This window comes from Drosophila eugracilis, unplaced genomic scaffold (assembly GCF_018153835.1).
Source record: "Drosophila eugracilis isolate 14026-0451.02 unplaced genomic scaffold, ASM1815383v1 contig_1444, whole genome shotgun sequence".
Lineage (NCBI taxonomy): Eukaryota > Metazoa > Arthropoda > Insecta > Diptera > Drosophilidae > Drosophila > Drosophila eugracilis.
In genome coordinates, this window is record NW_024572252.1 from 36,447 (window position 1) to 42,446 (window position 6,000).

Genomic DNA, 6,000 nt, shown 5'->3' on the forward strand with positions numbered 1-6,000 from the left:
ACGCCAAGCATTGTCCTACGGTTAGCAAGGGTAGGTAAGTTTATTAGTAATAGTCTGCTTTTATAGGAGGGAAGATGTAAGTTATCATCCCAATTTTGGCCACGAAGAGCACATAAGAGAAAGCTTTTTTGGATTGATTCTATACGCAAGATCCATACTCTAAGATCGGACGAACGAGAGAGACAAATAAAGTTTTGGTTACGTTAGGGTCATTAAATTCTTTCGACCATCTTTTTATAAAACCTAACACACCTCTGGCTTTGTTAACCATGGAAAAAATGTGGTCGGAAAATGTAAGTTTGGCATCCAATAGGACACCTAAGTCGTCTACTAGCTTAATTCTATCTAGGGTTACACCACAAAGTGTATACGTGGATATTAACGGCTTAGACTGAAGGTCATTACTTTACACTTAGAGCCGTTAAGATTTAGTAAGTTTGCAGAGCACCAAAATTGAAAGTTGTTAAGGTCAGATTGTAGTTTTCTCTGGTAGCACGCATCATTATATTGAATACAAAGTTTCACATCATCTGCGTACATTAAAATAAAAGAATTTGTTAAAGCGATTGGAAGGTCATTTATGAATAATGTGAAAAATAGCGGACCTAAATGGCTTCCCTGAGGGACACCGGATGAAGCATAAATCGGACCAGACAAGACATCTTTAAATAAAACACGTTGCGTTCTACCAGTCAGATAACTTTCAACCCACTTAAGAAGATCGCATGGGAATCCGATTAAGTCAAGTTTATGAACTAAAAGTGAGTGATTTACAGAGTCAAATGCTTTACTAAAGTCAGTGTAGATGACATCTGTCTGAAGACTTTTTCGGAACCCAGTAATGACATAAGAGGTAAATTCAAGCAAGTTTGTAGTTGTAGACCGTCGAGCCATAAAACCATGTTGATATGGAGATATTATTGATCTACACTGGTGTTGCAAATGGGGCACAATAATTTTCTCAAAGAGTTTAGGAATTGCTGATAATTTAGAGATACCTCTATAATTACCAGCATCCGAAGTTTTCCCTTTCTTGTGTAAAGGAATGATGAAAGATTCCTTCCAAATAGGGGGAAACGTAGTCGTTTCAAGCGAGAGGTTAAACAGTTTGAGAAGAGGATTGCAAATGGAAGACGCGCAGTACCTAAGCACTCAGCCGGGAACGCCGTCGGGGCCCGGAGAGTAGGTCGGCTTAATACTCTGAAGATCCTTAAGAATACCACTCTTAGATAGAAAAGGTCGCGTGACGAGGTTCGATTGTGGAACACCGTAGACATAAGGCTGCCTAGCGGTTGTCGAAGGTGAATATGTGGTTTGAAAAAACTTGGCGAACATATCGGCTATTGCCTGATCAGTTCTCGCCGTTGAGTTTTCAAACGTTAGTGCTGAAGGAAACGTTTTAGGTCTTCGCTTAGTCTTAACGAAATTATAAAACTGTTTCGGATCCTGTGTAAATTGGGTCCTACAACGAGCTAAATAATTTTTATAACACTGAGCGTTAAGCACGGTAAAATTTGACCGATCAATTAAGTATTGAGAGTAACTAAGCGGAGTTCTAGTTTTTAAATATTTCTTCTGAAGCCTGAACTTTATATTTTTTAAGGTTTTTAAGCCCTTGGTATACCAAGGAGGGTTATCCGTTCTGGACGGGTACCTCATCGGAACACATTTATCAAAAATTTGGTTTAATGCATGGTAGAATATGTTTAAAGCTGAAGTCATATCATTGCATGCGTAGAGATCGGACCAGTCAAAATCAGAGATAAGAATATTAAGTTTAAGAAAGTCTGACATGCTAAAACATCGAACCTTTTTGACAGCCCTAGTATCATCATGGATGAGTCGGACTTGGGAGGGATGTAAGAACATGTAATAAATAAATAATAATAATATGCCTTGGTCGTGTAAGATGCCTATCCAGGTGGACATCTAGATAAGTTATTTCGCTAATCTGAGGAATTTGGGTAAGGTTCAAAGCTAACGTTATATGCATTGTATATGTTTTATATTATTATTCTTTAATTCCGTTGTAGACCATTAAGGATTCATTACAAAATTCGAGGGAAAAGACCAGATAACGATTACATTGCATTTCTATGCTCTTTTTTCGACAAAGGCTATGCACCTTGAATTGGTGAATGACTAAACTACGACGCCTTTAAAGCCGCAATGCGAAGAATGCGCAACGCGGGATATTCGCTATTGGTCCTGGTCAAGAATATATATGCGTCATAGGATCGGAAACGCTTCCTTCTATTTGTTACATACTTTTCAACGAATCTTGTATACCCTTTTACTCTATGAGTATGAAAAACGAATGGTTCCACTTATTCTTTCGTCGACCTAAACCTTATTTCGCAAAGCGCCATACAAAAATTAGAATCACGACATTCCCAGAAAGCTTCTCACTGCCCATACCTACAGAATTTAAAGAACATGGCGAATTACAGTTATTACTTTTCAAATTCCACCCATACTTTGATGGTCTTCTCTGAATGGATTTCTTGACAGACCGAAAAGCCAAAATAAATATTGAAGAACTTAAACTTGAAATCCTTTTCACGGCAATTAATATTATAACCGAAGTTAATAGGGGAACCGACGAACTTTTTATCAAGCCCCGAAGTAAAAATATTATAAAGCTACCAGTTAACTTGAACAAAGGAGATTTCGTATGCAATCCTCTGGAGATAGACAACAATCTTCTTGTTTTCTGGGGACTTTACACTGCCGAAGATGGTCAAAGCGAAGACAACACCTATCACATTTTGGAACGCAGTCAAACACCCCATCCTGACCGACAATATCCCCATTCACGTAAAAACGAATAGATATCCCTTTATACATAAAGAGAAAGTCCGAAAACAAATATCTAAAATGCTCGATCAATATAAAGAAACAGTCATTCCCCTTGGGGCGGCCCTGTTTGGTTAGTCCCTAAAAAATCAGTCTCACCCGAAAAAAAATGGATATTAGTAATAGATTTCAGGAAACTAAATCATTACGTACAGGTACGCAATCCCCAAATGTAATTTGTTGCATAGTTGCCGAGTTACCGCTGAGGTCTCGCAGATGATATCACCTCCACCTAAACCTCCTCGGGCAATATCCCACTAACGACGGTGCCGTTCAACCCGCACATCGAACCGCCAACGCAGCGGACTCCCGAAGCTAAATCTTGTAATCAGCTAATACAGCATATGTACCCCACTTTAAAGCTAGCTTTCGTATGTACTCAGAACTATAATAAAAGTTAGTCTGATAACTACACCGAATGAAGGAAGTTCGAATTTATTATACATATCTAAATCAAATCCAAAACATAAGACAGCTTCTCCCGGACCACTGACATAACTGACATAAAAGGACCAAGGATGGAAATAACCAGGATTACTGTTCTTATTACCATGAAATAAGTCTGGTAAGCCAAGGGGCAAAGTGAAAATGGGAAAACACGATAACGAATAGAGAAAGCGTTTGTGTGTCGACAAAATAAAAGTGAAAATAATAAAAACGATCCAAGTCAGCGAGTTAGTGAATTACTATTTTTTGTGTAAAAATTAATGTTTTTCTGTGTAATTTGAAAAAATAGGAGATAAATGTGTTTTGTATATGGTAAATATCAGTACAACTTCAACCTACGGAGAGATAAAACGTGCCAAAAAAGTGTAAAGCCTAGCTTCGCGCAAGCCAAAAACGTTATCAGCCAAATCTTGCAAAAACGAATATCAACCACAAAGAAAAAATAAAAAACCCGACAACACCAAACACACGAAAACCTCTAATATCGGCTCAAGCCCTTCATTAGCAATCATGACGGAGCCACCAGACTTTTTCAAAATTACATCAAAATCATATCATTCCCAATTAGGCGACCCGAAATTTATCATAATTAAAAGAAAGGACAACGACCCGTTTTAAAAAATATCACCATTCATAATTAAAAAATCCGTGTACTTCGGGTTTGGAGGAGAAGTCTGAATCGGTTGTCCGGCCCCGTCAGCCGGTTGCCGGTGTCCCAAACTACGAGGGAGGATATGGGCGTCCGATTCCGTCACCCGGGAATCGGTTGCCCGGCCCCGTCAGCCGGGTGCCGGTGCCCCAAGCAACGAGGGAAGGGGGGAAAAGAATGAGAGAGAGAGGGGAATGCGGTACCGTCATCCGAAGACCGCTTGCCGCCCTGTTTCCTAGTGACCGGGATTGGGGAGAATAATTTAGAAGTTGAGCATTTGTGTATTAATAGAGGTATTTTATTCACATGGCTTGCTTATGTTTTAAGCCTATCTCTACGCTGTTCCCTACACCCCCGCAGTTGGCCCTCAGCGGAGGTCTCCTTGTCCGCCGTTCACGTGGTTTACCGGGGGTCGTCTAGCTGCTCCTTGTTTCTTCCGTGATTACGACGATGTGTTCGAGGCGGTGTAGGCTCTGCCGGTATGATGTCGGCTCTGCCGATGATGGTTTGGCGCGGTGGGATATTGATAAGTTCGAGGCAGTGTTGGCTCTGCCGGTATGATGTCGGCTCTGCCGATAATGGTTTAGCGCTGTGGGATGTTGATGTGTTCACCGCCTTGTGTTGGCTCTGTCAATGTGGTGTTGGCTCTGCAGATAATAGTTTGGCGCTGTGGGATGTTGATGTGTTCAAGGCGGTGTTGGCGCTGTGTGATGTTGATGACGCGGGCGTGATATTTGTGATGAGATCTAACGCCCAATGCTTAGCTATGTATGTAATTTATGTCCTAAATGTCCTAAATCTAAATACCCTCCGTGGCTCTTAACTGATGTACATAAATCTATGTTCCCTCCGTGGGTCTTTAAATTAAATATATATGTACCTAGGGGCAGGGCCGCGTGAGGGATACCTCACAAGCTTATTACTTTTAATATGCCTTGGTCATGTAAGATGCCTATCCAGGTGGACATCTAGATAAGTTATTTCGCTAATCTGAGGAATTTGGGTAAGGTTCAAAGCTAACGTTATATGCATTGTAAATGTTTTATATTATTATTCTTTAATTCCGTTGTAGACCATTAAGAATTCATTACAAAATTCGAGGGAAAAGACCAGATAAGGATTACATTGCACTTCTATGCTCTTTTTTCGACAAAGGCTATGCACCTTGAATTGGTGAATGACTAAACTACGACGCCTTTAAAGCCGCAATGCGAAGATTTCTAGGCAGCCGCGGAAGGTGTAAGAATATACATTGCGATAATGCAAAAAATTTAGTCGGCACTAACAACAAGCTGAAAGATCTGGATAAATCGATCTATACAGAAAATGCGAAAATCAAATTAAAATTACTGCAGCACGAAAAACTATGACCATGATTGTCAGAGATTTCCGTTTTTAATTAAGAATGATGAACTAATTAGCGTGGTATGCTCTTAGCCATTTGTTAGCTCTTAGTTTTAACTAATTGTTAGCCTTAGATAAATAAATAAATAAATAAAAAATTAGCGTGGTAACTAGCATAAGCTGTAACTTCAGTAATTGTTTACCGCTCTACGTCAATAGGAGCGATGGCTGTGCTGGGCGCCCAAATGGTCATCACTTTCGCTACGGTCGGCGTCATCTAGAAGCTGAGCTCCCACTACTCATTCCCCAAATGCTGATGCTGGAGACGGGTGTAGAGGATGCCTATGCGAGCTTTAATGACTGCTCTCCCAAGTTCCTCACCGTGCAGGGCCTGCCTTCGTCTGGTCAAGTTCTTTTTGGCAATGGGATGCGGACTGCTTGGCGCACTGCGTACCTTCCCCTGTTTACGTATTTACACGGTTGTCTTTCTGATCCTGCGTTGAGTGTAGTGGATGCATTTCAAGTATCGGAAGAAAATTTCAAAAGGGCTTTAGAGCTCCTTAAGGAACCATAGGATAAAAAAGTGTTGATATTACTCCAACACGCAACTAGCCTTTTCGCCATTTCCCAAATGAGAAAATCTGATTCTTCATCCCTTGGAGAAATTTTAGATACAGAGGTTGCTTAGCACCTAACAAAATGCT